The sequence below is a fragment of the Propithecus coquereli genome, unplaced genomic scaffold, assembly GCF_000956105.1.
Source record: "Propithecus coquereli isolate 6110/MARCELLA unplaced genomic scaffold, Pcoq_1.0 Scaffold79, whole genome shotgun sequence".
NCBI classification, from domain to species: Eukaryota; Metazoa; Chordata; class Mammalia; order Primates; family Indriidae; genus Propithecus; species Propithecus coquereli.
This window is the reverse complement of record NW_012154062.1, coordinates 2,948,430-2,961,007: the sequence shown is the minus strand read 5'-3', so window position 1 is coordinate 2,961,007 and position 12,578 is coordinate 2,948,430.

Genomic DNA, 12,578 nt, shown 5'->3' with positions numbered 1-12,578 from the left:
TTTAGCTGTCCAATTAATTTCTTTCTATTTTTGGTAGAGACGGAGTCTCGCTCTTGCTCAGGCTGGTCTCGAACTCCTGAGCTCAAACAATCCGCCCGCTTCGGCCTCCCAGAGTGCTAGGATTACAGGCGTGAGCCACCGCACCCGGCCTCACATCCTCTAATCTTTAGAATAATCCCAAAGTGTTTATAGCGGTGGTTTTCAGCTGGGAAAGATTTTGCTTCCCCTACCCCCAGGAATATTTGCCAATGTGCAGAGACATTTTATAAATGTCACAGCTGGTGGGAGGGGGCAGTGAGTGCAACTGGCATGTAGTGTGCAGAGGCCAGGGATGCTGCTAAACTTCCCACCATACACAGGCCAGTCCCTTACAACAAAGAATTATCTAGCCCAGGCTGGAATTATCTAGCCCAAGGCTGAGAAACTCATCTACAACTCACAAATGCAAAAAGAAAAACTGGAGTTCAAAGCAGTTAGGCAGCAGGTCTTACAGCTAGTCAGGGCGGAGCTCCATTGCAATCCTCCTCGGTCTGACCCTAGAACCTGTGCTCCTTTGGTTACAAAATGATCCTGATGTTCAGGAGCAACTGCCCACCAGGTCCTGTCTGTCCTGGGAGAGGACACAGTCTACTGTTTTTCATCAGGCAAGCAAACAGCAACCCGCATCCGCTGGACTGGAAGCCCAGCAAGCTCGGAGAGCAGCTGCTCAGGTGTGAACGTTTCTCACCAGGTGCTCTGGAAGGTTACAGAGGCACGAGCCCACCTCTTCCTGCCTGAAACTTGACGTCTCGTCTGAGTAGTTACGATATGTAAACATGAAGGGTTTTGTAAGTGCCGGGAGGGTATTTCCAGGAACGGGCATCGAAGGACTGCGCACCCGGTGGCAAGCAGGGAAGGCTTCCCTCGTGGAAGGGCGGGACTAGAGTGGGTCTTGGAGGGCCTGGCTGTGGGATTTTGGTACTCAGGGGAGTTCAGGTCTGGGGGCAGCCAGGGACTATACTTCGGGGGGCGGGTAGTAGGATGGGCTACAATGATGGCACCATCCTCCTCGACTCTTTTCTCTCTTACCTCCTATCACGGTCTTCCTTGTGCTCTGCTTGCTCTGATTACTTTCAAGTTCGGACTTTCATCGTCCTCACAATCATCTTGTTAACCATTATCTTAAAAAATGTTGACAAACGCCGTTTTTGCTGAGTTGCTCAGGGAGAACCACTGTTCTTCCTGCCGTTGCAATTCCCCAGCCTTCAAGCAATGGTTTGAAAGAATATATAAGCAAAGTGAGAGTTCAAGATCATAGGAGCAGAACTGGCAAGCTGGGGCAGAATTCAGTGCAGGCAGGAGGTAGAAGGTAAGTCTGGGAGGTTACTGGAGAGCATTGAATGCCGGGCTAGTGGCCAGGAGGAAGGTGGGGAATGCAGCTTCGAAAGGGCTGGTTCTGGGAAGGACCAGAGGGGGTGGGTGGTGTCTGTCTGGAGTGATGTCGCTGCCAGGACCACCCCCCGCCCATCCTCCCCACCCAATGCTCTGCGGCGGCTGCCAATTCTCCCCGTACTTCTTGAAATAACATTAGCGCGATCGACTCCCCGGCTATTACAGGGGAGGGCAGTTCTGCATTCAGGCGATGCTGCCCTTTATTTCAAGTGTCCTCGCTGCTAATGGGACATGGGGACCGAACACATGTGCACGCGCCTCCGTGCATGTGGCAGCGGGAGGAATTATCCCCATGAATGCCAGTGAATGGGCAGGGACAATGAGGTACAGTGAATGAGCAAGTTGTAAGGGGCCTTTCATGAGGCCGCAGTGACAAGTGAACTCCCGAGGAAGGCTGCCAGCGGGAACACTATCCACATCGAGAAAATGAGAGGGGACTTTTACGCCTGACAAAACAGGGCTGCAGAAGAAGCCGCAGCCCCTCCAATTATTACTATTACTGGGCAGATGAAAGCAGGAGGAAGGGTGCGCCCCCACTGTGGGCCGCTCTAAGATCAGGGCCAATTCTTGGAGAGAAAGAACTGAGAAAAGAGGGAAATCCAACCTCATCTGGTGGTGGGGTGGGGCGTGCCTAAGGGAATGAGAGTGTTTTCAGGGCTGCCTTTATGGGAGGAAGGTCCAGGAACTCCTTCCTCCCTCCTCCCTCCTTCAGTAGCAATCCTGCTTCTCGGGATGGAAGCTAAATCAGGACAAGGAAATTCACAGCAATTTCTGAAGCTAATAGCTAAGTGTCTGCCATTTTTTTATTTCCCTAACACTAACCTGCTAATACTTCTTCCAAACTCTTGAAGCCTCCCTGGCTTCCTTCCTCTTCCTTTGAACAGTTGTTTACCTGGGTACTCAGAGACGAATAAAACAGTGTTAGTCTTCAAGGAGCCCAAAGGCGAGCAGAGAGGATAGACAAAAAAACAAGATACTTAAGATACAGATGAGATACTTAAGATGAGATCAGTGCTGTTAGAGTTTCAGGCCCCCTGTTGTAAAATAATGGACAAAGAGCAGCAAGGAAAACACAGGAAGGCTTCTCGGAGGAAGTGATGTTTGAGCTGGGCCTTGAAGAATGGGTTTCCCTAAGCTAAAGGCTGGGGACATGGGGGCAAGTTGTGGAAGAGATTCCAGGTTGTGCCAACAGCCAGGGCAAGGCTCTGAGAGCATCGTGTGCTCAGTGGTATTTGGAGGGGAAGGGCCAGACAGAACTGGAAAGAGGGGTTGGGACCCCGGGCATGGAGGGTCATGAATGTACTGCAGGGACTGAATACATGTCACTGAGGAAGGAATGAGGACAATTTTTCCAGAGAGGAGAGGCTGAAAAGGACCCCAACCTGGAGCAGATCTGTATTTAGAAAGGTACCTTCTAGCCGCTGTGTGTGGAAAATCTGTTTGATCTAGCAGAGACCTAAGGCAGGAAGCCCATTCATTCATTCATTCGATGAGCATTTCTTGAGCTCCAGCTGTGTGCCTGGCATTGTGCTGAGTGATACAGTGGTGAGCAGTTGTCCCAAGGTCCTCACAGTTCATGGGGCTGTTTCCACACACGTTCTCCTGCTGCAGGACCCCCAAACTCTGTCCCAAGCCAGACCCTGCAGTAGACACAGACAGCCCCCGTGGGAAATGGCCAGAATGCTGGCAAATCCTGTTGTTTTGGATCTTGCATCAGACTCTTGGCTTGATGGTGGGTAGAAACAGAGAAAAGGGGACTTTTAGGACCGTTTGCCTACCCTTGGTGGCTGGGATTTTCTAACACTGCACCCTCCTCCCTCCAACTCACAGAGCACCCTCCAGAGTGAAAAGCACAGTTAGAGGCCCAGTTCTTAAACCATTTCTTTCTTGGGTTGTCCTGTTGAAATGAATACCAACCTTATGCACTTCCCCGCAATCCTGGTGTCCAGAGCTGGGAACATCTTTAATAGCTGAGTGGAAAAAAACATGAACTGCTTTTCCTCTGCTCTCAACCCCAACTGTCAACACAGAAGTCTCCTGTGGCCCAATGTGTGTGGGGTGTCCCCACTGAGGAGCAAGCAGTCAGTTCTGCAGCAGGCGCCAGCTGGGTGTCCCCTAGCTCAGTCCGGTTCTGACCCTGTCTATTTGGAGCCCAGAAGCTCCCCAACCCTGCCCTTTTTGGTTTCTATGGAGGCTTCATGACATAGGCATGATCAACTCAACCCTCTGGCCATTGGTGATGAACTTCACCTTCAGCCCTCCTCTCTTCCCTGGAAGTTGGGACTTTCTTTTCTTTTTTTCTATTTTTTATTTATTTATTTATTTATTTTTTCCTATTTATTTTCTATTTATTTATTTATTTTTCTATTTTTTAAATTTTTTTTTTTCTATTTTTTTTTTTTGAGACAGAGTCTCTCTGTTACCCAGGCTAGAGTGCCATGGCGTCAGCCTAGCTCACAGCAACCTCAGACTCCTGGGCTCAAGCAATCCTACTGCCTCAGCCTCCCAGGTAGCTGGGACTACAGGCACGCACCACCATGCCTGGCTAATTTTTTCTATCTTTAGTTGTCTGGCTAATTTCTTTCTATTTTTAGTAGAGACGGAGTCTCCCTCTTGCTCAGAGCTGGTCTTGAACTCCTGAGCTCAAGTAATCCTCCCGCCTCGGCCTCTCAGAGTGCTAGGATTACAGGCATGAGCCACCGCGCCTGGCTGAAATTGGGACTTTCTAATTCTGTCTTGACCAGCCCGCATCCTGATGCTACCCAGGGGCTGCCAGCCGGCAGTCAGCCATTAGCTACAAGAAGACATCACTTTGGAGACTCTAAGGATTTTAGAAGTCGTATTCCAGGAAATAGGGTCGGTCGAAGACCAAATCTATATTTTACAATACATCACAGTTATCCATTCATTAAGCCATTGTATCTCAAAATAAATAAAACAAAACAAATCTTGTCCCAGGATTATATTATTTCTTCATAACCTGAAGGCCTCTTATACATTTTCTTTTCTTTCTTTTTCTTTTATTTTTTGGAGGTGGTGGTCACGGGATGTAGGTAGGTGGCTACTAGCTTTACAGACTTCTCCTCCCATTAGAATGTGCTCCAGGCCCCGAAAACCGCCTCCATTTCTGCAGGCTACAGGATGTCTCCTAGCCGTGCTAAAGTGCACTCAGCCACACACCTCCTTGCTGCTAAACCGGGACTGCTTTCAGTTAATAACAGCTCACCCTGGCACGCGACATCTCACAGAAGAAATCAGGTCCTCGTCACCAGCAGCTGGGGTACAATCTCTGCATTCAGCCGGCACTGCGGCTTTTGCAGGGCACTGTCACCCTCCTTCTGCCCGGTCACTCCATTTACATCACGGTGGAGCGCCAGTCCGGTCCCTCCCTGTGGTCCCACCAGCATGTTCCATCCTTCTTCCTCCTTCTCGTCCTCCTCTCCCCACCGCAGACAGATTGCCCGTTACCCCTTGGGGTTCCCGCTCCTCCCATATCCCCTTAGACCTCTGTCCCCCAATTGTGGGGGCTGGGGGGAGTGGAGCTGGGGGCTGACAGGTGTGCATAATCCTCTTGCCCCCACTTTAATGATCTGCCCGTCTGCTCCACACACATCCTCTTTGCCCCACCCACTGCCTGCAGACACTTCCCCGCTGGAGCCCAGGGTCACACCCCTGAGAGGTAACCCTGTTGAGACACATACACGGCAGCCACTTTATCTTCGTTTTTGATCACATCGCTCCAGGGAGCCACTCAGGGAGGGACCAAGGGTCAGGTCAAGAGGTCACAGAGAACTAATTCAATCTTCTTTTGTACAAATCCCAACCTCCAGCCTAGATGGGACCACCAACTTATCCGGCTTTCCTGGGACTCTCCCTGTGATTTAGTACTGACACCTCACATCCCAGGAATTCCCACAGTCCCAGGCAAATCAGGACAGGTGGTTGCTCTGTGCGTCCCAAATTCTCTTCACTAAGTGGAGCGTGGCGTGCAGAAGAGCCCGGCACCTCCAGGAGTGCTGAGTGCGGCGCGCACCTACACCCCAGCAGCTCACGTCGTTCAGCTGTGATCTCCTCTCCGCGTGAGGAAGGTCCAACACCACAGACTCCAGCACACGTGCAGCCCACAATGGTGCCACTGAGGCACGAGTGCCCACTTGGAGAAGCCTTCTCTGTCACATGCTGAGGCGGAGATTGTCACCGCTGTGCTCCGGGGGGGAGTTAGGGATGAAGACCTTTGTAAACACGCACTGTGTAGAGTGTTTCGTGGTCTTTCAGTTAGGAAAGGGCGGTTCGTGGAACCCATGCACCATTAAATAGAAGACGATTTATAACCACGTGCCTATCCATTCATGCAACAAACACGTGCTAAGCATGGGGCCAGGCGCTGTGCTAGAATTCGGATAAAACACAGCCTTACAGTCTGCTGAGAAGGAGCTATGAATAAAGACGAACTGTTCTACGGTGTGATCAATGCCGCTGTAGCTACAGGCAGAGGGTGCCTTGCAGACACATAGGAAGGCTTCATGGTGGAAGCGCTGTCTGTCTCAGCGAAGTCCCAGGGGCTCGGGTGTAGGGAGCAGCGTGGGAAAACTTGGGGCAGGGGCCTCAAGAGAAACAAGAGATCTGCAGAAGCGCAGTCAGCCAGCAGAGAGGGAGGGCCAAGGAGAGGCCGTGGTGCCACGTAACATGAAGATACCAAGATAAACAAAGTCCGGTTCCTAAAGGCCTTCTCCGCCATGCTAGGGAATTTGGACTTTAGTCTTTGGGCAATAGGGTTTCCTTGGGAGAACTACGAAAAGAGCAAATAACGGGTCTACTAATATCCCAAGGGACATGATAGCAACTTAGACTAAGACAGAGGCAGTGGAGTTGCAGGGAAATGCTGGTTTTGAGGAAAACCAAAAATGAGACGGGACTTGGTGATTGGCCAGAAGGAAGTGGGGAGGGAGGAGAAGGAATAGATCATTCCTGGCTTGGGCAGGTTTCTTGGGGGCAGGTTTCTGGCTTGCCCACAGTTGTGCTGTTCTCTGAGACCGGGAGGCCAGAAGGAGGGGTGTGTTGGGGCAGGTGGATAATGGCAAGGAAGAGAGAGAACGGTGAGTTCCATTGTGGACGTGCTGAGTGTGAGATGTGGTCGCCCCTCCAAGGGGAGAGTGGGCAGATGTTTAGGTCAAGGGCTCAGGAGAGAGGCTTGGGCTGCAGGCACGGATCTGAAAATCATCCCCTTGTAGATGCAGCTGAAGCCATGGGGAAGGCTTCGGCAGAGCAGGGGCAGAGGACAGGGTTCAAGACGGAACACAGAAGAGCATCCACATTTAAGGAATGAATGAGACAAAGGTGACAGAGAAGTAGCAGCCAGGAGAGTAGGAGGAAAGCCAAGAGATCAGAGCATCCTGCGGGCCTAGGAAACAGTGTTCCCAAAAGGATGGAGTGAAAAAAAGATGGAGTAACTGAGAGGTCAAGTTGGATAATTACTGGGAAGGTCCATTGGATTTTGCAACATCCCTGGAGAGTGGGTCTAGTGGATGAGTGGGGACAGAAGCCAGCCTTCTGTGGCTCGAAGAACGAGTAGAAAATGAGCGAGTGTCAATAGTGAGCATGGCCTTCTCTCTCAAGAAGCCAGACTGGGAACAAGAGGAGAGACCACGGTCCCTGGAGGGGACAATGGCATTCTGGAGCTCATATGTTGTTTTAGAATTGGGAGACTCGTGCATGTTTCAATGCTCAGGGGAGAGAGTAAGAGAAAAACAGAACTCGAAGAAATAGAAGGAAGAGAACATTAGTCTTGGAGCAAGACCCCTGAGATGTCAGGGTTGACAGGAATCATGCTTTGGATGGAAGGATTCGCCTGATATGAGGACAGACTTCTATTGCATTTCACGGTGACAGGCACAGAGGAGGCAGCCGTCACTTTGATTGCAGGCTTATGAGTTCAGGGAATTGAGGGAGTTTCCTGCCAATGATTTGACTTCTCTCTGGATTGTAGAGATGAAGTTTTCTGCAGGGGACAAGGCGGCGGGCAGAGGGGGGTGCAGGGCTTGGAGAGTGGCAAAGGTTTGACAGATGGGACTTGAGAAATGCGAAGGGAGCAGGGAGAGCCAGGCGAGCTGGGACGTCCCCATTCCTCAGTGTGCCCGTCGGAGTCCGGCTCAAAAGGAGCTTCCTAGCTAGTTGACAAAAGCACGACCTCACAATGCAGAGTCTCCCGAGCACACGAGGGAGGGAGACGGCATGATGGGACACGTGCTGACATGCACTGGGAGGGGACACTCAGTGGTGTCCACCCTGCCAGGCACATGGAGCCAGGCCAGGCCCCTGCCTTTACCCTGCTTGCCCCATGGCGAGGCTGTGAGAGGAAAAGGACGATCTCATGGGTCAGAAGTCCTGAGCTCTAGAACCAGCTCTTCTAGCTGTGCCTCTGGAACTCTGTGTCCCAAATGGTGCCCATAACACCTGTCCAAGGTTATTGCGAGGGCAGATAAGGACACGATGTGAAGGTATTTGAAGTACAAGGTGCCACCATGCTCTAGGTATCACCGAACACATCTGGCAAGATGTCCATTTCGATGGGGCCCATAACTTCCTCGTTGCTTCCTGGTTTCTTGTCGTCAGCAGAATGCTGAGTGGTCGAGAGGAGGGGCAGGGGGCCAGGTGACACCAGACCTTCCTCCTGACATCCTCGTGCCTGGCCTGGCCTACACGAGAAGAAATACAGCTGATATATGGTGTGTATGGTAAGGTGACCATACATCCTAGTTTACATCTGTTGTCCTGGTATAATTAACACTAGTGCTCTCTTAAAAATGTCCAAATTGTCTGGCCACCCTACTGACAGCCCGTGCTGTGTTCACAGTGTCTGTGTTCCTGGGAAAGCTCATGTTTGCAAGTCAGTGGCTTCGGTTGTGCACAGAGAGCACCAGGTCCAGCTGGCAGGTTAGCTGAGTACCATGTTGATGCCATTGTCATCCTCACCTTCCAGTTATCTTTCCTCCCGTCATGGGTGACAATAAGAGGGTGCTCAGGGGTGCCCTTGAAGGAGCCCGTGTGCAAGGGGGTTAGGGCCAGGCTCCCTTGCCCTGGTTTTGCATTTTGAGAGGACAGCCTGAGAAGCACCTAGAAGGTTTTTGAAGTCTTTGCAACATTACTGGGCAGGGGCACTATCTTATAGCCTCAGCCAAGCTCCGACATGTCGGGAGCTCCCTGACACTCCAGAAGGGCCCAGTACCCTGAGTCCACGCTCACCTCCACTGTTAGCAGCCCCAGGTGGCTACCTGGGATGAAGGAAGGAAGGAAGGAGGGAGAAATTGAGGAAGGAAGGAAGGAGAGAAGGAGGGAAGGAAGGAAGGAAGGAAGGAGGGAGGGTGGGAGGGAGGGAGGAAGGAGAGTTTTCTTCTCTACTGAGGGCAGCTAAGATTTCCCTGAGGCTTTCTACCCAGGGCCTGGGTAGATGGGAAGGTTGAGGGGATGTGGGGGCGAAGTAGGAATTATTCAGATAAAATGTAATTAAAATACACATTCAACTCAAATTCACGAGGGTCTACCCAGCATTTCCTCAGACTATAAGGCAAGGTCCCTACCCTCCAGGAGCTGTAATGGCAGTTCGTGTCAGGCTATGATGCGCACAGTGACAGAGGTACAAAGACAGTACCAGACAGGGTCTCACGCTGTAGCCTGCGTTGGAAGCCTCTGGAGGCTCGGTTAAGACCCAGATGGCTGGGCCTTGGTGGTGTGGCTTGGCTGGAGCTGAGAAGACGTGTGTCTGACAAGGTCCCTCCCTGGCAATGCCGCTACTGCTGGCCTGAGGGCCAGACTCTGAGAGCCTTTGCCAAAGAGGACTTAGAGAGCGACATGCCTTGAATTCACCCGGGCATCTCTGCAGAGGAGGCAGCGTTGGAGGTGGGCTTTGGAAGACGGGATACCACCTGATGACAGCGAGTGCTCGCTGGGGGTTACTATGTGCCGGGCGGGAGTGGTAGCGTGTCTTACATGCACCGTTCCTGGAATCCTCATGCAAACTGGATGAAATAGAACAGATACTGTTATTGTTCACGAAGGCACCGGGGCAGTGGGTGACCCAGTGTGCTGTACCAGCTCAAAACAGTGTTGAAGGGGACACGGGCACAGATGTTGCTGAAGGTTCTTTAAGAAACTCCATCTGGAAGTCCCCTCCTCCCGCCCAAATCTCAGCTTCTGCTCTGAGCTGTCTGGCAGCCACTGTGTGCCCGCCCCTCCTCCGCCCCCAGACCACAGGCTGTGGATTTCCGTGGTCTGGGGTTTGATTGCTGAGCGGGGCATAGGACTGGCACTGCCTTCTGCAGGCCGTGTCGAGGAAGGTGACAGGAAGGGAAAGGCGCTTTCCCACCTTCCCCTGCACCTGTGAAGCAGCCCAGGTCAGGGGAGGTCATTCCCAGCAGAGGGAAATGCGGGTGCACCGAGAGGCCAGGGTGGCACTTTGGGGAACCACAGATGTTTGGCAGCGCTGGGGCCGGAAGTGCAAGGAGGTTCAGGAGCAGAGCTGGAGTGACTCACATGTCCCGACATCTCCACGTGGCTCTTGAGAGCTTCCATATATGCCTCTGGCCCTGCCCACTGGTAACCCTCATCAAGACGGTTCTCAGGGACTTGGGTGGCAGCTGGGGGACAGCTCTGCTGGAGCCCTGGGCTTCTAAGAGATCGATTATCCCACTGTCGGGGGCCGTGGGGTCGGCCGACGGCCCGCAGAGGCTCCCAGGCTCCTGCGCTGGATATGAGCCCGGCAGGAGGAGGCAGAGAGGTTGGGAAATCAGGGCAGAGGTGACACAGGAGTCAGAATTCCTCAGCCAGACACTTCAAAGGGTAGTGAGAGAGGTTTGACTCAGGACGGGTAGAGACTCGTCGGGGGCGGTCTCCTGCTTCCTGGCGTGTGCACACAGACTCCCGACGGACAGCCCCAAGCCACTGAGCACCCAGAAGCACACCCAGGCGCGTGCACAGACAGCACCCACCACCCAAAGCCACCCGCCCTAAAGGACCACGTTGAACTCTTCACAGCACGCCAGGTAATCCCCAGCACCTGGATTCAGGGTCTGTGCTGTGCCCTCTGCCAGGACTTCCTTCATCCCAATCCCTTTCTGAGTCTGGAATCTACCAAGTCTCCCTGCACTGCCCCCCTGTGTCCTCTACACACACACACACTGGACACACTCGGTGGGTATAAAAGGAGAGCCGGGTCATGGGGTGGATGGGAGGTGAGGTGAGGGGGTGGTAGGGGGTGTCTTTAAGTCCAGCCCTGTATTGTGTGTCCCCTCCCAACACTTCACCCACCCTGCCACGCCTGCCTACCTCCTGGAGGAGTCTGTGCCTTTTGTCTGCCCAAAGCAGGGCCCTCCCAGGGGTCTTGTAGGTGGTAGGGGGCTTTCCACCCTGCCTGCTTCTTCCCACTCTGTTTGCCACCTCCGTCCCTTGTCACACCCTTGCCCCACCCAAACTTATGTGTTCCAATCTGCCACTGATTTTCCATAGAAAGACAGCACTCATCACTCATCGCCAGACCCCGTTTATGGCTGGTGACGTCACCAACGTCTCAGGCTACTGGGGTGCAGGGTGGGGGACTTGGCTTCATCTTTGGTCTGACAAAAGTATTCTTAAAGCAATGCCTCTCAGCGTAGAGAGATTCCCACTCCACCCTTCCTCCTCCCTGCTCTATTGTTCAAGAAAGATGTCAGTGGGCAGAGCTCTGGGGAGGACGCTAGGAGGCCAGGTTTCCAACCCCGGCTCCGTTCCTACCTTGCTGTGTGGCCTTGCGCAAGTCACCCAACCTCCTTGGAGCACTGAAGCATCCCTGGCCTTAAAAGCTTTTCTCCATTCTATTGTTCCCTCTGCGATCTGGCACCAACGCGTTTCTCGTCCTGTCAGCTGCCTGGGACTCCTGGCCCTGCCCTCCCAGGAAGGGCCTCTGGCATAGGTGGAGTGCCACCGCGGTCGCCGCTGCAGTGCCACTGAGGGGGCCCGAGAGCCCTCTCTCTTCTCAAGGGTGCACCGTGGCCAGGAGCCTGCCTTGCCAGTTCCCCTCCCTGGCTCCTGGGATGGGCCGGAGAGTTAGCCCACCTGTCGCCTTTCCTTCCAATGGAGCAACCTGGTCTAGAGAGTGAACAGGACCACAGTGCGGAGCTGGGGACAGTGAAGGAAGGTCAAAATTTGGGAAAGGGGGCTCCGCAAAGGCAACCACAGGGTCAGAGATCCTGAGGGAACCTGAGATTCTCCCGTCCCATTGGCGACGTTGGGTTGTCTGACGAGCCAAAGACCAATCAGGTACCATCTTGGGTACCCAGGCCAGGGAGGTAACAGCGCGTCCCCACGCCCAGGCTGCCACGGCTCATTTTTCACAGGTTCTTCCCTACTGAACCTGAACTTGGCCTCCGAGGCAAGTTCAGGCAGCCGCCAGTTTGGTAAGTAGGTAAAACTTATATTTCAATCCCTATCCAAGGCCCCATTGGTTCTGCCTATCCATCACTCAGACTCGGAATTCACCTTTCAGGAGGTCTTAGTCCTCATTCTGAGTTTCTGAGGGGTTGGCAGGCAAGGGGGCCAGAGCCCCTGACATTCTGGCCTCCCAAGTTTTAACTGGTCTTGGGTTTCTTAAGTCTGTCTGTCCAAGTGAGGGAGTCTAGCCAGATACCCAATCCTCCTCTGCAGAGCTCCCCGACTCCCTCACTTAGGATCTGAGTCACAGGTCTTTAGAAACGACTCCCTTCATTGGGCACTGCCCAGCTCACTGGGGCCCCGGTGCCTGGTGGTGCCCAAGCCACAAATGCAGATGAGCCTGACTCCTGCTCTCGCACGTGGGAGCAGCGGCTGCTGCACAAACAGCAGCAGGGTTACATTTGCATGAGCTTTGCATGTAACTGTGGCTTTATTTTTGGAAGGGGGAAGGGCAGGTTGGGATTGGTGGGTAATCTTGTTCCTGGGGAGAAATGTCAATCAGCGCTGCTAAGACACAAGCTGCCCACTGGGACGGAGGAAGGTTCAGCACAGCGACAATTGCACACAAAAGGCTGCCAGGCAGAGTGGCTTTTGATTCCTCCCCAGCAGTGGGAAGAGGAGTCGCTTCCGATTGTTCACCCCGATGGGATGACTCAGCCTGCTAGCGATTTCCCTTTCACTTTCTG